We start from the raw sequence: 27651 nt of genomic DNA on the forward strand, positions 1-27651 counted from the left end.
TATGCCCTTTATAATTTTACAATCATTTTACTTAAACCCATCACTCCTCTGCCTCTTACATTTCAGTGAGAGTAAAAAAGGTTGATTCAATTTCTCCTTATAGCTACAGCTCTCCATTCCAGGCAATGTCCTGGTAAATCTCTTCTGCATTCTCTCTATTGCTACCACATTGTTTTCTGTAGTGTGGTGACCAGAACTGTGTACAACACTCCAAGTACAGTCTAACCAATGTTATCCATTGCAGTAAAATGACATCCCCACTCTTACATTCAAGATATGTCTCAGCCTTTAAAGGTTACTATACTGATGGCTTTCTTCATTATCATGTCCATATCTGTTGCCAATTTCAGTAACATATGTACTTGCGTTCCAAACTCTACCTGTATATCAATATCCATAAGGTCCCTGCCATTAACTCTATACTTCCCTCCAGAACTGCACTGCAACGATCTAGAACTGCAATCAAATCCAGAATCCCAAACCGGATTACCCTTACACCTGTTTGGATTAAATTCTACCACTCTACCTAACTTCCAGCTGGTCTACATCCCAATGCATTCCTAAACAACTTTCTTTGCTTGCAGTGATATTTCCGTTCTTCATACCAATTTTCTCTGCAGCTGCTGCCTGTTCCGCTGAATGATGCCAGCATTTTCTGTTTTTATTTCAGATTTTCAGCATCTGTCATCATTTGCTCTGATTTTAAACTGGCTTGCTTAAGGTTGCCAAAACATATTACTCCCCCTGCAATTCCTACAGGGTGTACGCACAGTGGCAGACAGAATCATTATGAATGTGTTATCCTGTACAAGTAACTTGCCATGTTTCATTGACTAGGTTTATGAATAAAAGTTAGTCATTTAGGTTGCCAGTGAGGATGCACCAAGTGAGGAAACCAGTTCCTTCAAAGTAGAGTTATTAAACAAGAAGGATCACTACATATTTAACACCAGTGATTAGATAGTAGGCCAAAATATACTGTTAGAAATATACATGATAAATTTTCCCTCATATTGGCTGATCAATTGTGGATCAGCTAATATTAAACCTGCAGTCTTAAAATGCAGCAGGATCAAATATGACATAGAGTGTCACATGATAGGAGTGGATAAAAGGGATGAGTTGGAAGAACAAATGTGGCATGAACTAGCAAGAGAAACCCTTTAATAGTGAACTAAAGCATTTCCTATCATGAAGCAGACTGTCAAACTTGTAAAAACATTAAATTTTCTGAGTAATATCCAGAAGCACACAAAACTGTTTAAAATAAATTTGTAATCTAATAAATAACATTTGAGCAGTTTATATATAAATATATAAAATAATTAGCTAAATATAAACTGGCAAGGAATAATCTTTGCTAGTAAACTAAAGCATTTCTGTTGACGGAGCAGACTGCCAAACTTGTAAAAACATTATATTTTCCAAATGATATCCAGAAACACACACAGTTATTTAAGATAAATGTATAATCCAATAAACAACCTCAACCTAACTGAGCTTTTTTGAAGAGGTAACTAAAGAAATCGATGAAGGTAGGGTGGTAGATGTTGTCTACATGTATTTTAGCAAGGCATTTGACAAGGTCCCCCACGAGAGACTCATCCAGAAAGTCATGAGGCATGTGATCAGTGGAACCTTGACTGTTTAGATAAGAAATTGGCTTACAGCAAGAAAGCAGAGTGTAAGAGTGGAAGGAAAGTATTCTGCCTGGAGATTGGTAACTAGTGGAGTGCTGCAATGATCTGTCCTGGGACCCCTGCTCTTTGTAATTTTTATGAATGACCTGGATGAAGAGGCGGAAGGACGGGTGAGTAAGTTTGCGAAAGACACAAAGATTGGAGGGGTTGTGGATGGAGCTGCAGGTTGTCGGAGGTTACAAGAGGATATAGACAGGATGCAGAGTTGGGCAGAAAAGTGGCAGATAGAGTTCAATCTGGATAAGTGTGAGGTGATGCATTTTGGAAGGACAAACCAGAAGGCTGAGTACAGGGTTAATGGTTATTTACTTAAGGGTGTAGATGAACAGAGGGACCTTGGGGTTCAAATGCATACATCCCTCAAGGTTGATAGGATAGTTAAGAAAGCCTGTGGGATGCTAGACTTCATTAATAGGGGGATTGAGTTCAAGAATAGAGAGGTCATGTTGCAACTCTACAAATCTCTGGTGAGACCATATTTAGAGTATTGTGTTTAATTCTGTTCACCTCATTATGGGAAGGATGTGAAAGGCATGGAGGGGGTACAGAGGAGATTTACCAGGATGTTGCCTGGATTGGAAAACAAGTCTTATGAGACAAGGTTAGCAGAGCTGGGACTTTTCTCATTGGAGTGTAGAAAGATGAGAGGGGACTTGATAGAGGTCTACAAGATTATGAGAGGCATAGATGGGGTGGATAGTCAGTACCTGTTTCCCAGGGCATGAATAGCAAACACCAGAGGGCATATGTACAATGTTAAGAGAGGGAAGTTTGGGGGAGACATCAGGGTTAAGTTTTTTACACAGAGGGTTGTGGGTGCCTGGAATGATTGGCCAGAGATGGTGGTGGAGGCTAAAATATTAGGGGTATATAAGAGCCTCTTGGACAGGCACATGGATGAAAGAAAAATAGAGGTTTATGGGGTAGAGCGGGTTTAGTACATTTTTTTAAGGAATATATGGGTTAGCACAAAATCGAGGGCTGAAGGGCCTGTACCATGCTTTAGTATTCTAGTGCTTCATGTCTAGTGAGTATAGCTTTTACTTTCAACCCAGTTTGAACAAAGTACTGTAAAATTCTTACTGCCCTTATTAAAAATACATCATTGTCTCATCCTGTTAATGGGAAAATCTGAATGTGAGGAATGTTTTACACAGGCACTAAGTCATTCTCTGTACAATGAACAGATCTTGCTTGACACAAATGATTCCTGTAGAGAATAGTTTGTTTACAGTGGAGAATATCCACTAAAAGAATGCTTTCCCAAATTTTTACTACAATTGAATGCTCAATTACTGCAAAAAATTACATTCAAGTTTATTAGTGCTAATCATCCCATGAAATCGTTAAGGTATTACAGTTTTCATTTTCTGCAAAATATGTTGTTTCTTTATAATTTGAACTTAGAACTTTTCATTTGTCTTTTCTGTTTCTTACACAAAGGATTCTTATTGATAAAAATGAGATTAATCTAGGCTTTGTACACATTTACTGTGAAAATTGCTAGCCAATCATAAAACTTCATTAGGTTTTTACAAGAGAAACATCCATCATCCAGTGAACAGGGAATCTTAATTAACAAATAATCTCCAACACTTGGCCTGCTATAGGAACTTGCTGCAAATACAAAATAGATTACTCTGAACAGGAAGCTTAATTTGTCAGAGAATGAGAAAAGAGGCTTCATATTAAGAGATTATGAACAACGATTCTGCATACCGATCAGACTTTCAAAGCTGAGTGTGTACATTCTTAAGTGTCAAAGATATGATGCAAAAAGAATGTAGTCTCTGATCCTTAATGCAACATTTCAACCATAAATTATTGAAATATCTTCCAATATTTTCAAAATTTAAACCATAAATTGAAGATATCTCGTTGGTAGAATTACAGCCAGCTGATAATCTGCCTTAGGAGTGAATTAGGAGACCATACTTAGTAGCCTTTCCTTGTATGCCTCAGTATGAGGATCTGAATGAATAGGAAACCAATGGTGGAGCAGTCATATGGATTGTAAACCTAAGGGCAGAAATGATAACATTATGTTTATTAGAATCAGGAACAGAAAAAGATAAGGGGAAATAAATAAAAGAGAAAATAAAACAAAACAAAGGTAAAGTTTAATCATTATTAAATTAAATTATTAATAATTGAATAAATTAATGCAATTAAATTAATTGAATGAGGACTTGTGCCGGTAGAAGTTAATTTTGAGAACTAGGGAGGTTTTGACAAAATCTGATACCTGTCATTAAGGCTTTTTCCCAGGGCTGAAGTGACTAACACGAGAGGGCACAATTTTAAGGTGCTTGAAGGTAGGTGCTGAGGGGATGTCAGAGCTAAGTTTTTCACACAGAGAGTGGTGGGTGTGTGGAATGCACTGCCGGTGACAGTGGTGGAGGCAGATACAATAGGGTCTTTTAAGAGACTCTTAGTTAGGTACATGCTGAGAAAAATACAGGGCTATGTGGTAGGGTAATTCTGGGCAGGTTACATGGTGAGCACAACATTGTGGGCTGAAGGGCCTGTAATGTGCTGTAGATCTCTATCTTCTATGTAACACAGCAGTTAAGCTGAAATGGACCTTTCAGTAGGGTGTTAAATTTGTATCCATAGTCTAAATTCAAGACATATGGTGAGTTTAATGTATTTTACATGTGAGTAGGGAAAGCAGTGTGCCATTTGTTTCTTCAGGCTAAGTGTGTCTGTTGAAGTTTGTGCTTTCCCCTTCACTGAAGAGCGGCTTTCATTTGCATCTAGCAGAGCCATGGAATCATGCAAGCAGGGAAACAGGCCACTCATCTCAATTCATCCTTGCTAACTAACTAGCCCCACCTGCCTATGTTTGGGTCATAGCCCCTCTAAACCTCTTCAATCCACGTACTTATTTAGGTGGCCTTGAAGTGTTGCTAGTGTGCCACCCTCAACCACTGTTTCTGGCAACTAGTTCCTAATATGTGTCACCCCTTGTGTGAGAAAGCTGCCTCTGATATTCCTTTTCAATCTCTTGCTTCTGATCTTAGTCCTCTTGTTTTTTAGTAACCCTCTCTGGGATAAAGACTATCTGCCTTCACCATTCACCCCTCATGATATTATATGCCTCTATTAGATCCCAGAGTATCCTATATTACTGGAAATAAGGTCCTAGTCTGTGCAAACTTTCAGGCAACATCCTCGTAAACTTTTCTGCACTCTTTCTAGTATTATTAAAGCATTCTTCTTAGAACAGGGTGACCAAATTATACAATACTACGTATATGCCTTACCATAGTCATATGCAACAGCAATATAGCTTCTGAATTCCCATACTCATTGTCTGAATGATGAAGGCTAATATCCCCACTACCACCTTATTTACCTTTGAAGCCACTTTCAGTGAACTCTTGGATCCTTCTGTTCCATAGCACTCTTCAGGGTCCTACCATTCACTTATAAATCTTACCCTGGTTTGATCCTTCAACATTAGATCACTTCATTGAAATCTAGATTAAAAACCATTTGCCAACCCTCATACCATTAAGATCCCCCTGTAATTCTTCAGAACCCAATACACTATCTGTAACACCACTGACTTTACAATCATCTGCAAACTTACCAACCATGCCAGTTACATCCAAATACAAATTATGTATATAAACTACAAAAAAAAACAAAGGTTCCTGCACTAACCACGGTGGCACACCATTAGACACAGGCTTCCAAAGTTCAAAGTAACTGTATTATCAAAGTATATACGATATACTGCTTGTTTGCATATTTTGTAACTCCAAAACATAAAACTAATTGAAAGAAAGACACAGTGCTGGGATAACTCACATACATCCTTAATCTTACTTTCAGTGAAACACTCCCATATGACATGGTGCATGGTGATGTATGTCATTCATGCATGTACTTTTACTTATCAACCAAAATGAACAAAGAATTCTTAATCAAACAATATACTTACAATATTACTGAAATAGTAAACACGCAATACACCACCCTGCTTGGCTACAAACTCCAACTCAATATCAAACTATTATCCATAGTCAGTGACTAAATGTTCTGGAACACTAGTCTTTGAGAAGGGGTTTCTCAACACGTCAACAGTGTGCAAAGTGGTGGAGAGAAATTTGTGCCCATGAATTGTCCAGCAAAATCCACATGAATCCTTTGCCAGGGTAGTGCATTCCCTTCCCAGGGATGGAGAGGCGCTGGTCTTGGCATCTTCTGGATGCGTTGGGATTCCAAACAGTGCAGGTGAGCTGCTTGATATTCTGTTCTATTCCAGGCCATCAGACAAATCTTCGAGGCAAAAGTTTCATTTTGACCACTCCTCAATGACCAGTACATATATCCTCCAACACATTAGCTCTAGGCTTGGATAATAGAACATCTCTCAATCCCTTCATAAGGCAACCTCCGTCAAGGGCAAGTTCATCCTGGTGTTTGTAAAAATGGGGGAGCTGGAATTGCTGCTGAACATTCCAGCTATTTTGAGTTGCCATGTATATCTGAGATGATGTGAGAGTCTTTTCCGGTTTTCCTTTGGATCATCACTGCTGTGATAGGGAGACTTTTGATTTGCATTAGGGAGAATACATTAAGAGGAGTGGCTGCTTTTGTAGATTTTTCAGGTACTTCCTTTTCCAAGGTTAAATGGGGCAATCCATCAGCATTTCCATGGTTAGTTGTCCTCTTGAGTTCAATCTTGTAACCGTGTCCTCCAAGAAACAGAGCCCATCTTTGCATTCATGGTGCTGCTATTAGTGGCGCAGCCTTCTGTGGATTGAAAATGGACACACATACTTGATTATCAGTAATAAAGGTAAACGCTTGAAAAGTTTTAGACCCCAAGCCAGACTCAAGGGCTCCCTGTCAATCTTTCTCGGCAGCAATAAGGGAATGTGATGCAAAGGCTATGGGGTATTCACTTCCATCACTCATACCATGTAATCTGACTCTACCTATACCATAAGGTGAGAAGTCACAAGCAAGCTTCCCTGGACAATGTCAATCATAACATATGAGTAGTGTCTGACATCCTTTGGAAAGGCATCTCTCTGCTTTGTCCATTATAATTTCTTCCAGATCGGCAATAATGAATTCAAGGGGAGGAGCACAGTTGCCAGGTTGGGCAGGAACCTGGTGTCATAATTGACATTTCTAAAAAGGACCACAACTGTGACTCATCTTTGACCTTGTGGCATTAACCACTACTTGAATTTTCTCAGCACACTGTGTGTCATGTGTGACAATGGTGCAACCACATTAGGTGCTGCTCCATTTAGAGAATTTGCAGTTATTTTGTTGTGCTCTGAGCCCATAATCTCCTAATCATCGAACATTGGCTTGAGACCTTGGAATTGTTTTTTAGTCAGCTTTACTGGTAGCAGTGATGTCATCTGGGTAACACTGCATGCATGGACAGACTTGCAGCACCTGTTCCATTGCGTTCTGCCGGAGTGCAGGTGCAGATGGTACTCCAAAAATAAGCCTCTTATAGCGATAAAGCCCTTTGTGAGTATTTATGGTGATAAACACTTTGGTTTCTTATTCCATCTCCATCTGTAGGAAGGCCTCGGCTAAGTGCACTTTGATGAAGAGCTTCCCTCCAGAAAGGTTGGCAAATATATCCTCTATCCCTGGCAGAGGGTATTGATCTACTTTCAGTACAGTATTCATTGTGACCTTAAAGTCATCACAGATCCTGAAAGATCTATTCTTCTTGGCTATTGGAACTGCTGGTGCTGCCCATGGGCTCCATTCAACCTTGGAAAGAATTCCTTCTGCCTCCATGCAGTCTAGCTCATTGAATACTTACTCGTGGATGGTATAAGGAACTGGACAGGCTTTATATAACTTGGGTGTGACGTTTTTATATACCCTTTATTATTCCACCCTTGATATGTTTGGGTTTTCCAATACCATCCTTGAATATTGCTGAGGCATCATCCAGTACCTTTCTTAATTCACTTCAGTTGACACTTTTACAGGGGATGTGGCATGCAAATGGTGGCTGGATCTCGAGTCACAGTGTAGTGGCCCAGCCATTCACTTTGCCACATTGCCAGGCCTCCTGTTTTTACCACCTACAAGCCAAATGTGTCTTGTTAGTTGTGGTATTTCATTGTTATGAATGCCATTCCCACAGGACTTATCATCTTTCCAATATAAATTCTTAGTTGGGTATCTGCAAGATTCAGTTCAATATCTTTGAAATAATGTACAAACTCATTTTGTGGAATGACTGAAAGAGGCAAGTTATTGTCCAATTAGACCATAGGACCTTAAGACCATAAGACATAGGAGAAGAATTAGGCATCTGGTCCATCGAGTCTGCTCCGCCATTCAATCATGGCTGATCCATTTTGCTATCTCCTTCTCAACTCCAGTTCCTGGTCTTCTCCCCGTAACCTTTGATGCACGTCCATTTGCAGTTCACTTGGGGCATAAGCCGTATTGCTTGTCTCCAGTTGGTTTTTACATTGTAAATGTCCAGGTCACTCTCATCAGGTTCTTCATCAGCAGCATGTAGATTAGTAATCTTTTTGAAGCTGCAACTTGATCTTTTTTTTCTCTTCTTAGCGCAGCCCAGTTATTTTTGTCTGCCTGACACTTTCTTTGTATATGTCCTAGTTTGTGGCATTTTCTGTAAGTTTTGCTTTAAACCTGCATTAGTCTGGTGTATGTGAGACCCTGCTACAATGGTCAGTTGTACTTTTGGCTGCTGTTTCCATTAATACAGTGATGCTGTGCTGTGGTTCAGTAAGGAACCATTTTTGAATGTCTGTTTGTCAGAATCCACAAACTAAATGATTTCTCAATGCAAGATTAAACCCATCATTGAACTGACAATGCTCAGAGAATCTCTTCAATCCCGCCACATAGGCTGAAATAGGCTGCTCTTCCTTTTGATTTCCCTTATAAAACCGAACACGTTTTGCAACCAACAATTTGTTTTGGTTCTAAATGTTCCTGTATCACTTTACGATATCAGCAAAGCTCAGTTCATCTGGTTTGGTTAGAGCAGTTAAACTTCTTAGCAAACTGTATGTTTTTCCACCATTTACACTCAACAAAACTGGCACTCACTTTTCATTGGCTATTTCATTTGCTTCAGAATACACCTCAGTTTACTCAGTATACATCAGTCAGTTATCTTCTGTGCAATTAAATGCTTCTATCTTTCTGTGTGTAGCCAACCATTTCTGCTCTTTTTTATTTATGATTTTTGTATCATCTAGTACTCACTGTTTATGAACCCGTGAAATTATCTGTTTTCTGCCTTTTTTAGCTTGACCATTTCAGTCCCTTCCTGAAGAAGCACCTGCTGTGTTGTTTTTTATCTCAACCACTTCTGACTCTTCTTAAAGAAGCTCATGCTGTGCCATTTTTTAAATTGTCAATTTCGTCCTGCACTACTTTTTTAACTTGAACATCTCACTGTGCTTCAATAGGTAGGTAGACATATCAGTTTAAGTAAAACTATTTGAAAGCATGGAGCCGGGATAACTAATATCTGTTCTTAGTTTTACTGTTAGCGAGACATGTACAATGACAGGTTCGCATGATAATGTATGCCATTCACATACTTTTACATATAACTCGTAAAGTATTAATTATTTAATTCTACAAAGAATGCTTAATCAAACAATATATTTACAACATTACTCAAGTATTAAATACACAACATATGCCACCATATTCAACCCCGAGATTAGTTTCCTTGCGGGCAGACATAGCAAATCCAAGAAACACAATATAATCAATAAAAGGCACCCAAGAGGATGGACAAGCAAACAATGTGCAAAAGTAATAGTAATAATAAAATTTAAGTACTAAATATTGAGAACATGAGATGATGAGTCTTTGAGAGTGAGTCCATAGGATCTGGTAACAGTTCAGTGATGAGACCGGTCTGAGAAACAACCCTTAACTATCACTGTATGCATCCTATCACCAAGGATCTCACATTTAATTCAAAGTAAATTATGTAGAGGATTAACAAAAAGGTTGTGTTTCTTTAGGAAGGATCGAGATATTGCATAAGAAGATTGTGGCATTTGGGCATTACATATAATGTTATCTGTAATGAAATTAGTTGTTAGAAATGAATGATAGAACATTGAGTTTAGTGATAAGTAATGGTGAGTTCTCTTGAGGAGAATTAAGGAAAATAACAAATAAATTTAACCACATTGGGCTGTACCTTAGGTGTCTGATGTAATTTTGCAGGAGAAGGTAAGATAGGTGAATGAAAACTTTGAGTATTGTTCTGGAGATTTCTATTTTCTGCATTGACATTCTAAATATACTTGGGAATGTAATGACATTTTGAGGGTCTAGTTTGTAAAGATAGTGAAAACTCTGATATACTGAGCATCAGCTGATGATCCATTACCAGTGCTGTGGCACCAGGTAACACCCTGACTGAGGTTGCTATTTTCTTTTAAAGGTTATTATGTTATTTGGAGAGGAGTTGTGTCCAATATGCAGAGAGTATCAAATTGTGAAGAGAGGTAAACAAAGAATATATAGAAATACAAAGAAGAACGTTGAGCATGGTGAATTTGCTATTGAAATATATAATATAAAATTGAGTATGTGCTATTTGGTCATTGTGCCATTGCTTGTTTTGATCATGGCCTTCTGAATAATGTTGAACCATTTAGAACAGCAGATGTTTCTATGGAGCTGGGTGAGGTGTGTTGTGGAGGTGGTAAAGCAGACTGGTAGAAAGAGGATAATGAGGCATGGATGCTTTAATGTTGTTTAGCTATTGCAGAATCAAGAGTTTTGGGGTGGGGTGGGGCACAGTAGTTAGCAGGATGCTATTACAGCTTGGGGAATTCTGGAGTTGAGAAGTCAGTTCTGGTGCTGTAAGGAGTTTGTACGTCCCCCCCCCCCCCCCCCCCCATCGCACCGAACATGGATTTCCTTTAGGTGCTCTGGTTTCCTCCCACAGTCCAAAGACATACCAGTTAGTAGGTTCATTGGTTGTTGTAGATTGTCCCGTGATTAGGTTAATGCTGGATGGTGCAGCTTGTTGAGGTGGAACGGCCTGTTTCACACTGTATATCTAAATTAATTAATTAACTTGAGGGAGCTGAATGTCATTCCATCTGAGTATTGTGTCTGGGTGCAGGTCAGGTTATGATGACAGAAGTGTTCAGTGTCGTTTGGTCAAAGGAAGTCCTGCAGCTGAAGCTTGTCTGTTGGCTGCTTTGGTCATGGTGAGGGTAATCAGAGATCGGTGGTGGTAGAGAGATCAGAGATCTAATGGTAGGTGAATGATGGATACAGTGAGATGGAAGCAGAGACATGATTAAGACCAGTTTGAGACTTGGGTTAATTGGCGGGGATCTTGTGTTGCTGGAGGTTGAGGTTCAAAGGAAATAACATAAGGAGCATCCAATCAACATAGTAGAGTGAAAATGTGGTTGCCTTGGGTTACCAGAAGAGACATCCTCAAAGTAAGTTAGGCTGTTACAAAAGAATAATTCTCACTTTGAATTGCAAACCTGCATTTTCAGGATAACACCCAGTAACATAAAAAAAGGCAGAAATAGTTATCACTTCTCATTTCAGGATTAATCCCTTTTAATTCGTGGTGAATTAAGCTCAGCATTTTTGCATGATTGACTTTCTTGCAAAAATATCATGCTAGCTGACAGTGGGGAAAAGCCAGGTCCAAATGGGAATGTACTTGGGGTGGAATAATATATATATATCAATCATGCTAAAGAAATATATTGTATAGAAATTGGTATGGATAGAGATGCTATCTCTATTGGGAATCCATTCAATGACTTCAGCTGAAGCAGTCTGAGTAAGTGTAAGGGCATCAGATGTGAACCCTTCAGAGAGAAGGTATTTAATTATATGGACAATGCACTGACTTGAAAGCCCCAGTCACCTTTTAGACTACTCCTAAAATTCCACTCAAGAAGCAGCTGCTTCCCTGTTCTGTCCTCAAATGATTGTCTAGGTTTTATTTGGAAGGTTGAAGCCTTGGTCGGTTACAGAATATTCCTTTATGATATTTGAAAATAACTAGGAGATCATCATTGTGGAGGTGGGCTGTTTCAAGTTGTGGACTCTGAAGTGTGTTCCAATAGGACCAGTGGGACTTTAAATGGGAGTTTGTAGATGTTGGGATGAATGGAATATTTATTATGATACAGCTTAAGTCATTTTTGGTTCCATGGTAAATTCATCTCTTAGTCATAGCTGTGAATGGTTTACACTTAGTTACTTATGAATATTACAGTTTTGTTGGTAATTGTTTTGAAGCAAGATTACCTACATGCTCATCTATTATTCCTGCAAAATTACATTATATTCACTGCTGGGAGTATTCGTAGCTGATACAGGAATGATGTTACAAAGGTTCCTTTATGTGCTGGGTAGAATGATAACAATAGGAGTTATGATGAGCTGACGATTTGGAACTATGTGAAGTAACTTGAGCTTTCACTGTTTATGGTGGCAGAAATCCCCTATGCATATAACCAGCTTCCCTGAATCAATTAAAATACAATTATACATAGAAGCACTGAGGTCATATTATTTGTATAGTTCTGAAAGCAATATAGGTGTGGGAAACATTCTTTTTTTCCTGCATATGGTGAAGTGATGAATATTGTCTATAAGTGTTTCATTTTTGCTAAAATTGGCACACAGAGATAGGTCTATATTCAGCTGTGTGTGTCTGAATATGCTTTCACACAGTAGTGGGAGGTGATCCGTGCTGTTCTCAATTCTCCAACAGCTAAACGAGGTATAAGAAAAATCTCTTCATTTTGTAGAAAAGATTGAATGAAATTTTGCAGACAAATGAGCCATCCTAATTTTTACACTAAATCAAATGTTGCTAAGATAAGATAGAGAGGATATAACTATTGTCCATCCAGAACCTGAAGGTAGAACTTTATATAGTGCTGATTAGGATATTTAATTACTAACCCTTGCTTTTGGCAAATACAGACCCCAAAGACCTTATGATATCTATAACAGATTTCTCATTTTTGGATGCCACTTGCTACCAGGTGTCAACTCAAGGGAAATACTGTGTCTTACAATAGGGATGTCATTAAACTGGCTTCAATGGGGCCATTGAGTCACAGAATTATAGAGCACAGAAAATACCCTTCAATACATCATTTTCATGCTAACTATCAAGTACCCATCAAATTGTCTGGTCTTTGATTGAAGTGTTTATCCAACTGAGTCTTAACAGTTGTGAGAGTACCTGACTCCACCACAAACTTTGGCAGTGCATTCCATATTACTACTTTTCTCTGGATGAAATTATTTCTTCTTCAGATCTTTTCCGAACCTCTTATTTCTTAGGATAAACCTATAATTTCAAGCCGCTCTGTTCTGGGGAAAGAAACCCTACTACATGGTCTATTTACATAGCTCTTCATAAGTTTATAAACCATTATTAGGTGCCTTCAGTTATCTCTGTTGCAAGGAGACTAAACTCAATCTTCTCAGTTTCTCCTCACAGATGAAGTGGGTAGCCCCAGACAATATCTAGTGAATATCTTTATTACCCTCTTCCAGTGCAATCCTGTTGATTCTAAACTGTAATGTTCAGAACTGTCACTTCTGCTATGGCTTAATAGATGATTTATGAAATAGTACTGTACTTTTCATACTCTTGTATTCTATACCCCAGACAACAAAGGCACATATATTATAAGGCTTCTTAATCACCTTATCTACTTGTACTGCCAATTTCATGACCCTGGACTTCTACACCAATGTTTCTACATGAATCAGTACTTTCAAAGTGCCTACTATTCATTATGTAGGACCATGCTAAATTTCACAACCTCACCCTTAGCAGCTGAATTCCAGAACTGAAGTTCAAAAACTGTACCTTGTCATGTTGCGGAGCTCAGAGCAAAGGACACGTTTCTGCTGTCCAGTGTCAAGCTTTGTAAATGTCACTGTCACTTTTGGGCTGGGAATAGAAATCAAATTGTTTTAAAAAGATTTTGAGAAGCTTATTCATCTCAGAATATTATAGCCATTAGAAGTTCATCTCATTGATTGGGATTTAACTTCTGGTTCATTCAGTATTTGGAAACTAGGCATTTCTTCCCATTAAGCATTGGGAACATTGATATAGTTATTTTTGGTTTATACTGCAAACTTTGTTGCCTAGTTACTGACTTCATCACTCTCGCTGGGTGCAAGCCAGACAATAGACAAATTTGAGCATTGAATTTAACCTTGAGACAAGCCTCTGACCACTTACATGAAACTTGACTGAGAGTGACTACTTCAAGTTCAAAGTTCAATCAATATATTATCAATGTACATATATGTTACCAGAAACAACCCTGAGATTCATTTTATTGTAGGCATACACAGTAAATCCAAGAAACACAATATAGAATCAATGAAAAACTGCACCCACCTGGACAGAAAAAAGTAACCAACATGCAAAGACAACAAACTGAGCAAATACTAAATAAATAAATAAATAAACAAACAAACAAATACATACATGCATACGTACATACATAAAAAAGCAAGCAGAAAATATCATGAACGTGACATGAAGAGTCCTTGAGAGTGAATCCATTGCTTGCGGGAACAGATATAGTGATGGACTAGGTGAAGTTATCCCCTCTGGTTCAAGAGCCTGATGGATGCAAAGTTATAACTGTTACTGAACCTAGTGTTGTGGGTCCTGAGGCTCCTGTGTCTTCTGCCTGATTGCAGCAGTGAGAAGAGAGCATGGCCTGGGTTGCGGGGGCCCCTGATGATGGATCCTGCCTTCCAGCAACAGCGCTCCATGTAGGTGTTGTCCAATGATGGGGAGGGCTTTACCCATAATAGACTGGGCCATAGAAATGTCATGTCGAATCTTCACAATCTTCTAAGGTAGTAGAGGCACTGTTATGCATGCCATTACACTTGCGTCCTGGAGCCAGGACAAATTCTCTGAAGTGATAACACCAAGAAATTTAACGTTGCTGACCCTCTCCACCTCTGGTCCTCCGATGAGTAGTGGCTCATGGACCTCTGGTTTTCTCCACCTGAAGTCAATAATGAGCTCCTTGGTCTTGCTGATATTGAGGGAGAGGTTTTTCTTCTGGCATAGCTGAGCCAGATTTTCAATCTCCCTCCTATATGCTGAATGGTCATCACTTTAGATTTAGCCATAGACAGTGGTGTTGTCAGCAAACTTAAATATGGCATGGAACTGTGTTTACCCTCATAGTCATAAATATAAAGTGAATAGAGCATGGGTGCTAAGCACACAGTCTTGTGGTGGACCTAAGCTTATGAAGTATGCTGAGCAGATGTTGTTGCCAATCGGAACATTCTGTGGTCTGCAGTTGAGGAAGTCAAGGATCCAAATGCACAAGGAAATATTGATGCCAAGGTTTTGAAGCTCTTTGATTAGCTTTGAGGGAATGATAGTACTGAATGTAGGCTTAGTTGATAAAGACCATCCTGATGTACGCATCCTAGCTGTCCAAATGTTCCAGAGTTGAGTGAAGAGCCAATGAAATGGCACTTGTTGTGGACATGTTTTGCCAGTAGGCAAATTCAAGTAGATCCAAGTCACTTTTAGGGCAGGAATTGATATGTTTCATCACCAGCCTCTCGAAGTATTTCACCAGTCTGGATGTAATTGCTACTGGGCGATAGTCCTTGATGCAGGTTACTTCATTCTGCTTAGGCACTAGTATAACTGAAGCCTGCCTGAAGCAGGTGGGTACCTCACACTGTTGAAGTGAGAGTTTAAAGATATTGATGAACACTTCACTCAGTTGATCTGTGCGGGTCTTAAGTACTTGGCTAGGTACTTCATGTGAGCCAGATACTTTCCATGGGTCCACTGTCCTGAAGGATGCCCTGAAATCACAGGGTCATCAGGGCTGTGGCAGTTCGTGAAGATTCTTGAACCATTACTGAGCATGTCTATATTTGTAATATCACCAAACTTCATGCTATTACTCATCTTATGTGCTGCCATAATTCTTTGCTTCAGTGGAGTAGAGTGGCCAGCTTTGCAATTCACACTGTTCATAAACTTCAGTTCATTCTAAACCCTGGCACTTGTGTCCTCACATGAAATACTGCTTATCCACCTCCTCTGCACAGAATTTAAATCACAGAAGGCCCAACCATATGACACCCTCAGGAGTGTGTCACCAGAAGGAGTACATTGGGTCAGAAGTACAGTTCACAATCTTCTGGCCAAGGATGGGCAACAAATGACCTCTCTGGCACCAATGCCAAGCTCCAGGAAAATAAACAAATATAAGCTCTCCAGGCTCTCAGTTGTGCTAACCATCAATTTTGAAGTTATATTCTTTATTATTAAATTGTTTTATGGCCTTCAGCTTCCCTTTCCGAACAAGATGTTGGTACTGCTCTAATTTTGGTATACTGAGCTCCCATTGATAACAATGGAAGACAGGAATTCCACATCCAAGTGTTGGATGTGGAATACCATAAAGTGTTGTGCTGGCCATATGCTACTGTGGCACCCCAATTACTTACAATTTTTGCACTTTACACATTGTGTGAAGTTTGCTGGTGCGTTCAACGCATTGCCTGCTGAGATGAGCGATTGTCATTTTATAATCAGTTAGAGGAAGAGAATGACTTGAATCAACAGCAATGTTCCCTGGCCTATCACTTTGAAGATCTTAAGGTATGAGAAACTTGGCAGATAAAATACGAATGCCTTAGCGTGTCCATCTTGCAGACTGCTATGTGAATGGTGAAGCCACATGTGTTGATATCTATTTAATTATAACAACATGAAGAAGTCAAGAAGAGCCTTTAAGGGCATTTTGAGTGTGTCAATATCCATATAAAGAAATATGCTATTAGTCGAATCAGAAAATGTCTAATAAATTGGAAAAGTTTTGAGAACTTGTGTATCATCATCACTGAACTAGATTATACAATTGGTTTTTGAAGTCCTTCAGTTTTAGTTGTCTGTGCTGTTCAACGCTAACGACAGATCACGGGAGAGGCCTACAATCTTTGATTCTCAGCTACAATATTGTAATTTTGTTTGGCAAAATGAAGTGAAGGTTGTATACAATCCAAAGCTATGCAGGTATGTGTGGTTGGCCTGTGCAGCACTGTTTCCTTTCCTGTGGTGATCTTGAATAATGGAACATGTCACTCCAGGCAATCAACCCTTCACAGCTTTGTAGATGAGCGAGTGTCAACGGAACCTCTTTGTCCTTGAATGACGTCTCAAAGAACTCATAAAGTCAAGAGTCCAAAGTAAATTTAGTACTAAAGTATGTATATGTTACCATATCCTACTCTGGCTCATTTTCATGCAGTTTAAAAAAAATACTATAGAAATTTATGAAAAGCTATACATAAAGACTGCCAAATGAGAACAGCCTTGGACGAGCACAAACACAGGTTCTAAGTAAGTTTCCATTGAGTTCTTTTTTCTGCCAGTACGGAGCTGGTGAGCTGAGAATAGGACCAGAGTTTGTGATATGTTCCTTGTGTGAAATGTGGGAACTTTGGGAGACCTCCAATCTCCCTGATAACCATCTCTGCACAAAGTGCACCGAACTGTAGCTCCTTCAAGACCATATTAAGGAACTGGAGCTCCAACTCGATGACCTTTGGCTCATACAGGAGAATGAGGAAGTGACAGACAGGAACTACAGGAAAGTTGTAATCCCTAAATGGCAGGAATCAGGTACCTGGGTGAACACTAGGAGAGAGAAAGGGAATAGGCAGCCAGTGCAGAGCACCCCTGTGGTTGGTTCCTTCAAAAATAAGAAAGGTATAAGTGGTTAATGGGATTATATTGTAGACCACCTAACAATTCACAGGATTTGGAGGAGAAACTTTGTAGAGAGATCACAGACTGGTGCAAGAAACATAAAGTTGTGATAGTACATGATTTTAGCTTTCCACATATTGATTGGTACTCCCATACTGTAAAAGGGCAGGGAGGGAAAGAGTTTGTCAATGTTATTCAGGAAAGTTTCCTTAATCATTAAATAGGAATCCCTACAAGGCAGAGTGAAATGCTAGATATCTCATTGGGGATTGAGACAGCTGCAAGAGACGTTTGTGTAGGGCAGAGGTCGGCAACCTGTGGCTCCAGAGCCACATGCGGCTCTTTGATCTCTGTGATGCGGCTCCCCGTGGTTTGTTAGCTTTTGAAATGTAATTCGAAATTTGAAGATTATGGTGATCTTGTACAATATGAAAACTTTGCGGAGACACCGTTTCCTGGCACATCCGAACCGGCTCACAATTAGCCACCGTTCCGACTAAGGGAGATAGCCTACGGGGGTTTGTGAGTACGTGTCTTTTGGAGCATCCGCGCCCACGGGGATGGGTTGAGGGAGGCTTTAAAGCAAGGCTGTTTAGTTCGAATAAAGTTACCTTTGACTGCAGTCTTTATTTTAGCGCTGCGTGTAGCGCTACACCGCTACAACGTGTTTTTTATCGCTATTAATATACATCACAACTGCCAATGCCTGACACCCGCCAGTGCGCGCATTCTTTTAATCCTTCGATCCAAGGTAGGCTAACTATGTAGTAACCTTCAACCCAACGTCTTTTTTTCGGAGTTCAAAATGTTTTTGTTGCATGCAGAAATGTAATTTCGTTTTCTCTGCAGGAGTTCATCAATTTCAAAAATGCAACACATTATAGTTTGTTTATACATAGCATAAAGGCAAAAAAAAAACCCGTTGTATGCAGTGTTATTTCATTTTGTGGCTCCCAGTGTTTTCTTTTCTGTGGGAAATGGGTCCATATTGGCTCTTTTAGTGGTAAACGTTGCCGACCCCTGGTGTAGGGGAACACTTTGCAGGTTGATGGGACTAGGCAGATTAATGGTTTGGCACTGTTTATGTGCTGTAGTATTCTATGAATCTTAAGAACCATTGTGCAAAAGTGGGCCCACTGTGCAAATAAAAATAATACAGAGAACGTCAGCATTTTAACTGGGCTCTTTAATTGGGCCAGCTGCAGTCACTGTGTTCTAGTCTCTGGAATCAGCCTTGCCAGAGTCAAGTCAAGTCAAGTCAAGTATCTTTTTATTGTCTTTTCGACCATAAACTGCTTGTACAGTACTACATTAGACTATGTACATTATGTAAAGGCTACATTAGACTATGTAAAACAACACAAATACTACACTCGAATACAGACCTACACAGGACTACATAAAGTGCACAAAACAGTGCAGGGTAGTACAGTAATAACCATATATAACCATATAACAATTACAGCATGGAAACAGGCCATTTCGGACCTTCTAGTCCGTGCCGAACGCTTACTCTCACCTAGTCCCACCTACCCACACTCAGCCCATAACCCTCCATTCCTTTCCTATCCATATAAATATCCAATTTTTTTTTAACTGACAAAATCAAACCTGCCTCTACCACTTCTACTGGAAGCATGTTCCACACAGCTACCACTCTCTAAGTAAAGAAGTTCCCCCTCGTGTTACCCCTAAACATTTGTTCCTTGACTCTCAACTCATCCTCTTGTTTGAATCTCCCTTACTCTCAATGGAAAAAGCCTATCCATGTCAACTCGAAATAAACAAATAAATAAATAATAAACAAGACAATAGGCACAGTAGAGGACAAATTTCAATATAGTAATAAATGATGTAGATGTCAGTCTAGACTCTGGGTATTGAGGAGTCTGATAGCTTGGGGGAAGAAACCATTGCACAGTCTGGTCATGAGAGCCCAAAACCCTCCTCAAAACCCTCCTCATTACTAAAAACCCCTGATGTTGAGAAGGTGCTTACCTGAGAAGATGCAAGGTTCTTATCATGGGCACCTTTTGCAAAATAAAACCTGATCTTCTGTTCCCAACCAGACAAACTGCTCCCTGGTGCTCTGATTACTAATAGCAGTTTCTGTAGAATGCCAGACTATCAGACATAATATATCAAGCCGCTGACCTTTCTCATGACCTCTGCCCTGAATTCTGCCCTCCTCTGCATCATGCCAAAGATGGAGTCATAGGTAACTGTTAAACTGAAATTAAATGATTTCCTAAGAACACACCTACTGGAATTTTCGTGCGTTTTTCTGTCTTTTTGTTTGTCTAATAGATCATAGTTGTGGCTATCCCTCAAGGTCGAGGATGATAGTCTTCGTTACGTTGATCTATCACTGAGCGAAGACGCTTGTGCATGTATTTATTTAATGTGTACTTGGTGTTGCACTCCAAGAAGTACACGATACTTCACAAATCAACCAACTGATTCCAATGGCATGGAAACCGCGACGATCGGAGCTGATGGATTTGTTGCAACCTTCATCTGCCTTTTCAGCCGTTGAGTTCGAAGTAACTTCATCCGCCTGTTCCACCGTTGAGGTCTTGGTTGGATTGTTCTCTGTCAGGGACCTCACCCTCGACCTTACTGCCATGGGTGACCCTACCAGGAGCATAGCTCCAGATGGCATTGCTCTCGGGATCTCAGGACCACACAAGCTTCTCCACCACGACAAGGTGACAATCCACGGAGAAGGGTCTAATAGATATCAGATTTATGATTAACCATTGGAGAGCTTCCTCCTACTCTTAAATGACCTCAAGCATAATATTTTCTGACAAGTCTTTAACGGTATTGATAATTCTATATGATTGAAAGGTCCAATGTTATAAAAAGTTGATCAAAGGTTATTGGCAATATTAATTCTTAATTGTTGAAAATAATTGAATTATGGTGTGGTAGGTCTAGATTGAGAACCAGTACTGATGAATGGCTGCCAACATATTTCCAAGCCAGAATGGTGTACGATTTTGAGGGAAAGCTGCAGGTGGCTGTGCTCCTATTCACTAGTGACATTGCACTGGACGGCAGGTGTCAGGGGTTTGTGAGGCTCTTGAGCATGCAACTGCAATTAGTTTTGTATGTAGATCATACAGAAGTGGTGAAAGGAATAAACATTCAGGGTATGTTAAGGGTAATCGATGTAACACCAAGCAGCCGTGTTGCTTTGTCTTGGATGGTATTGAGCTTCTTAAGAGTTGCTGGTATTTTATATTTTTGTTTATTTGTTTATTGTGAAACAGTGTGGAACAGGCCCTTCTGACCCTTCAAGCCATGCCACCCGACAATCCCCTGATTTGCCCCTCGGGACTAAGTTTAACAGCCAACTGACAGGTCTGCGAAATGTAGGAGGAAACTGGAGCACCCAGCGAAAATCCATGCCGTCACAGAGACAGCATACAGACTCCTTACAGGCAGCAGCGGGAACTGAACCCGGGTCACCTGGACTGAAAGTGTTGTGCTAACAACTAACACTACTGTGCTGCCTCACCTGTGCATTGGTATTGCACTCAGTGGGATTATTACTTACGTTTGGTGTGACACAGGGTTTGTGGGGGGTGGTGATGGGTGATGATCAGAGGTGCAGAGAGACCTAGCAGCCATCGTGCAAGACTCCCAGGAGGTTAATTTATAGGTTGAGCCTGTGGCAAAGAAGGCAAATGCAATGTTGGCATTTATTTCAAGGGGAATAGAATATATAAAGCAAGAAGTTATTACTGAGCCTTTATAAGGCTCTAGTAAGCCTGCACGGAGTATTGCTAACAGCTTTGGGCCCCATATCTCAGAAAGGATGTGTTGTCACTGGAGAGAGTCCAGAGGAGGTTCACAAGGATAATTCTGGGATTGAAGGGGTTAGCATATGAGGAGTGTTTGGCAGCTTTGGGCCCGTACTCACTGGAATTTAGAAGAATACAGGGGAATCTCATTGAAATCTACTGGATGTTGAAGGGACTAAATAGGGTGGATGTGGAGATGATGTTTCCTATGGTGGGGGCATCCAGAACTTGAGGACACAGCCTCAAAACTGAGGGGTGACTCTTTAGAACAGAGGTAAGGAGGAATTTTTTTAGAGTTGTGAACGTGTGGAATGTTCTGCCACAGACTGCGGTGGAGGTCAAGCCCGTGGGTATATTTAATAAGGAAGTTGATGATTTCCTGATTGGCCAGGGCATCAAAGGATATGGCGAGATGGCTGGTGTATGGGATTGAGTGGGATCCAGGATCAGCTGTGAGGGAATGGTGGAGCAGACTTGATGGGCTGAATGGCCGAATTCTGCTCCTATGTCTTATGGTCTATGATCTTAAGATTGCAGTGAATACGTGCTCAGGTGTGGGGGTGTCTAGCCAAGAGTTTGCAGGGTCCGAAGGGTTAAGTTGAAATTGTGGGAAATCGTCCCTCTTGCATTTCTTGATCTCACTACATAAAATTCAGTGTCACTTGACCATAAAATGAAGATTGTCCCAATACACTAACAGCTTGCATCTTGTGGGTGGCCCCTGAGTATTAAGAGATGAGTCACTCATTGCAAGAGCCTCAGCTTCTAGCTTACTTTTTTAACTGTGGTGTTTATGTGGCTGGTCCTGTTGAGTTTTGGGTAGTGATGAAATCTCAGGGTTGTGAGAGACTTGGCTACTGTAATGGAATTGCAGAAGAAAGGCAGTTGGTTAGATTCTTATTTGGCCATTTACTAGCATTTTCGTAACATCATTGTATTTACTAATTATCATTCCATACCTGAATGTTTCTAGATCTTGCTCGAATGTTGTCTGTTGCAGCTTTATTTACTGCAAAGTTGCCTTGAACTTAATCACATTAATTCAGTGGTGTGCTTTGTTCTTCTAGCCTCCAACTAATGCTGCTGTCTGTGATAATTACCAGTGGAACAGCACTGTAGATGCAAATAGCTTAGGCCATTGATTCCTGCTGTCTCATTTACATTAGCAATTTGTCATGGAATTTGAAGCTAGCGGTGGAACATCTCAACGAAGTCACTGCCAACGGCACATTTTAGAAAGAGTTCAAGTTATGATTACATCAGCCATCACATTTGCAACATGACTTACCATGTTTATTTATTTAGTGCAAATGAAAACGTAAGTAATTCAAAAATTTATTTGGTGAGACTGTCTGAGTATGATATTTTAAATGATCTAAACTTAACTGAAAGGGTAAATTAATAAGGTAAATTATGATAAGAATTTGACGCACTGGCAGGACAGTTGAGAAAAGTGGCTGCATTTAATTAAGGCCATGAAGTTAACTTTAGTTTACAGCATAATTTATGTTATCATATTTACTCGTCCTCAGCTCAGTACTCTGCTCACTATACACTCATGAGAGCGTAGCCTCATTCTGCTCTAGTAGCCCAATCTGCAGGTTTGCAGATGATAACATCGCAATGGGCTGTATCTTAAATAACTATGGGACGGAGTGCAAGAAGGAGACAGAGCCTAATGACATGTTGTCATGAAAACAGCCTTTAATGTCTGCAAACCAAAAGTGTTGGTCATTGACTGCAGATGCACATAGTCCTCTTTATTGCAGTGGTGCTGTTGTCAAGAAGTTTGAGAACATTAAGTTCCCAGGATGAGCATCAACAATAGACTGTTCTGATCCAAACATGTAGACTCCACGGCCAAGAAAGCCAACCAGTGCCTCTACTTCCTCAAGAGGTTGAAGAAATTTTGCCTGTCTTCTTTGACCGTCACCAATGTTTATTGATGCACCACAGCTTGATATGGCAACTGCTTCCCACTGTGACTGCAAAAGACTTATAATACACAGCTCAGCCTCACCTCAACAGGCTCGATCTACACTTCTCGTCGCCTTGATGAAGCAGCTGGTATAATCAAAGACAACTCAATTCTCTCTAATACACCCCCCCTCCCCAACAGCAAAATATCGAAAATCCTGGAAGCATATCGTACCAGACTCAAGGACATTTTCGATCCCACTATTGTAAGTCAACTAAACAGTTCCCAAGTATGATAAAATGGACTCTCAACTTCAAAATCAACCTTTGTATGACCTTGCACTTTCTTTACCTGAACCCAGTTTCTTTGTAACGGTTACACTATATACTGCACCCTGTTACTGTTTTATCTCATACTAGTTCAATGCACTATTGTAATGAATTGATCATCTTGAGCAGTATGCAAGACAGGCTTTACACTACCTCTGTAATCCAAATCTGTCATGGGATTTTACAATGTAAACAACTTCGATACTCTCTCTAAGGTTCTGATGATGTATGTCTGATGATCCTGGTAATGTTATTAGTGAAAAATAGTCAACTCCATGTTACAGATATGGCTGAAGACAAAAGAAAAGGTGGTTTCCTGCTTTCCTCTACCCTCACTCCCATTCTTGGAATAGAGAAGGATTTTGTCAGGAATGTATAGGCCTGTCATTCTTACTTCACTTGTCAGATTTTCCTCTCTGTTTTATTTCTTAACAAGAGTAGCAATTGAATGAAATAAGATTGGGAATTGCTCCGACAGCTTTTTGCCATTTGTCATCCATTCTGGGATTTTCCATTGGAAATAATGCCTGGTGTAACAAATATTAATGTTGCAGTTTGCATTGCTTGCTATTACTGAGATAGTAATATTTCTGTAAGTATCTCTGTAGTGTGAATTTATTCCATTTAAGATTTCAGAAGGGCTTTAAAACACAAATCATGAAACCAATGAAAGAGTATCACTTCTGAAATAATCAAATTTTTCAGTGGTAATGTTAGGAAGATATGATTGTCACACAGAATAGGCAGACGAATTCTATGCACATATAAGAGAATGCACATTTTTAAGAAAGAATGCAAAAAGTTTCTTTAAATGAGAAAATGTAAAAAGGTAAAAATGGTGAACTAAGTTTTAAAGAAAATGCTAACACTTATGCTACTGGAAGTGTTATTTTTATCCATGGAGTCTGATTCCTTTAGAAAAAAATCAATATCTATATTTTCAATATTTTTAGAAACATTCTTCAAGGTTTCTTTTTTTATATTTCTTTCTCTCATTCCCATGTGAGACCCAAAGTCTTTCTTTCCCTTTCTGTACAATTTTGTGTGTGTGTGTGTGTGTGCGTGTGTGTGTGTGTGTGTGTGTGTGTGTGTGTGTGTGTCTATATATATAAAATGATAAGTACATACTCTAAGTTTTACTTCTTGCTGGATGTCACAGATGAACTATGGAAAGTAGCCAAATTTCAATGTTTATCTAAAAATTCAGGGATGTGGTCCAGATCCTGCTAAAACTATGTCAAGCATAAGCCCCTGCATTGTGATTGACCACAACATTATGACCTTCATCCCCTTATATGGTTCAGTGGCAAGTTTTGTTTGGAAGTTACTTCAGTAAAGTACTTGAAATACTCACCATTCCTAATATGGTCCATGATTGCAAGTTGTCGTTATTAAGTGTACACTTGTGGCACAACCTGAGGACTGTTCACGTTTGAGCATTCTTACAGATGGATGAAGAAGAATTTGAAATATCAGCATAACACAGATAACTGGTTACATGTCTAAAAATGACACTTGTTAAATTAGTATCAGCCACAGAGTAAAGCAGATTGTACCTAAGTAGTTGGGTTGATTTATTATGACTAAGCAGTTAAACAACTATAAATCTAATTTTCTCTTATGCAGCAAGCAATGGAGTGAGTGATTCAATTTTAATTCGTTTCAGGTGTCCAAATGGTTCCACTAAAAGCTTGATTTTACTTGGCAATTAAGTAGCATTGTCGGACTTCACAAATATAGCTTCATGGAATCACATAGCATGGAAGCATCTCCTTTGGACCATTATATTAATGCCACCATCAATGACTTATCCATACTAATTCAGATTCCCAGCACTTAGCGTATTACCCTCTCCATGTCATGAATTTCAAATGCTCACAGTATCTAAATACTGTTTAAATGTTATGAGAGTATGTCTCTCCACCAGCCTCTCCAGCAGTGAATTCCAGTTTTCTACTACTAAGGATAGAAAACTATTCTTCCTCAGTGTTCCTCTATTGCTTTTCAAACAGCTATCATTTCTTCTATCACATCCAGAGTCATATTCATGAAAAATTTCTCTGCAACATCTCTCTATCAGTCTTTTTTAGTTAATGTAGGACATTGTATCATTAATGTTCTCTCACACAGAGGCAGAATCTATATTGCCTGAGTGTGATGGCTCAAGGATCCACCTGCTTGCTTTCAAGTGCGTTTATTCCTGCCCTCTCATATCCAAATCTTGTTCTTCAGATCACAGCCTCAATTTGTTGCCGCTGGATAAAGCTTGACTTTAATTCCTTCTACTTCACCTCCAACTGTGGATCTTTCAGGCATGGCACCCATATGTTTTCTTATTGTCTTCCACGGCTCTGTCTCATTGTTGCAGCGTTGAGTGGAGCATTCTTGAGTAGGAGATTTTTTAAGAAACTGTTGGTAAAAAGTCCCTGATCAATGCTGACATCTTATTAGAATAGTTTATAACTTTATAGGACATTGTAACCAATGTAACAAGGTCACCTGTTAGCAGATAGCTTTACAATGACTATGAAAGGACTTTTTTTTGCCTATCTTCCTCAACTTCACGACCCCGGATGAAGGAAAAGCAGTGTTCTGATGCTCATGTCAGCTTTAATTTCTTAATTGTTCCATGTCACCCTTGATTACTCTATGACCTAAATTTTTATTCTTCTCTGGAACTACCAAATCTTGTTAACCTATTCTTGTATATCTGTCAGCACATTATGTATATTGAACTCAAACTTTATAACGGACTTTTAAAAAAAAAATCAAGGTCTAAATGCAACTAAATGATTTTTATTTTGATTTAAGAAGAATGTGGGAAGACTATATTTGAATGCAGTTTAATTTCAACCCATTTGGGTATCAATGATCATGATGGTCTAGCTGTGATTTTTTTTCTACTATACAAAATTGTCTCAATAAATGCTTCATTATAACATTGATAAGAATAGCATGATGATGTATACTGTAACTGATGTGTAAAATTGAGTTACCTTGAAGATTCCAGGAAAATAGATTTCATGTGTTCTATCATCCTCTCTGTGAGACTCTAACCTCAAAGACACAAGAAGTAGAACTTCGCTGCTTCTGAGAATACTGTCACAATGCTCCTTTGAGAAAATAAAATGACAAATGACATTAATGGAGTCATGTAGTGCAAATAATTTACAGAACATAATGCTATAATTAGTACAGTGAGTCTGGAAAAACATTAGTCTAAATAAATATTTTGCTTTAATTGGACACAGTTCTGTGTTGATAAAGTAGAGCTTTGAATCGTTAATGAGCAGCAAGACCATCACAGTCTGGTGATCCTGCAATATGTTCACCAATCTGTGCTGAACCTCATCTCTTCCTGAATCGCAATGGGAGGGTATTACTATCTTGGGAATTGGGCATCAGTCCCATTAGTGGAACTGGCTGGACTTTTATACACCTGGAAAACACCAAAGCCAAAACTAAACTTGCACTTTTCTCCTGAATCAGCTTTGCAAAATTTTTCTTCATTTTGTTTTATCCATGCAATAACAGATTTGAAATCTCTTTTCCCCAGTGTCTCATTTGAACTACAAACAGAGATGAGGATTAAGGGCGGGATGGCAGAAAAAATATTTGTTACCCCTCTTCCTAACAAAAGTTTTGCACTGGAATTGTAAAGAAAAGAAGACAGCTAGAATTTTTAACTCAGAACCATCATCACAGACTAGATGTCATGATAGAATACAGTTGTGACTGGTTGATTCAATTCAGGCAATTGACCACAGAACTGTTGTGTATATACTATTTCAGTAATATTTGAGTAATATTCTAAATATATTATTTGATTAATCTTTCTTTGCTTGTTATGTAAAAGTATGTGAATTACATACCTGATCACACCACCACATCAAAAGTGTGCACCTCACTAAAATAAAGAATGAATTAGCCCTGTTATTCAAGGCTTTGTGTTTTTCTTTCATTAGTTTCATGATTTGGAGCTGGAAAATATAACAAGATACTTCAGCAATGGCTCTAACCTGCTCCTTCTTTCTGAAATTCTCTTTCTGTTTCTCTTTCTAAATGTGGCATGTCTGCCTTTCAGTTTGTTCCTGATGGAAATAGACTGTATTAT

The 27651-nt window shown here is 39.3% G+C and overlaps 1 protein-coding gene across 1 annotated transcript in view; it reads left to right on the forward strand.

The window, feature by feature from the left end:
- Nucleotides 1-27651, forward strand: part of LOC132381175 (metabotropic glutamate receptor 4-like) — a 1091809-nt gene that overhangs the window by 92525 nt on the left and 971633 nt on the right. The gene's annotated exons all lie outside the window — the stretch shown is intronic.

This window comes from Hypanus sabinus, chromosome 25, assembly GCF_030144855.1.
Source record: "Hypanus sabinus isolate sHypSab1 chromosome 25, sHypSab1.hap1, whole genome shotgun sequence".
Lineage (NCBI taxonomy): Eukaryota > Metazoa > Chordata > Chondrichthyes > Myliobatiformes > Dasyatidae > Hypanus > Hypanus sabinus.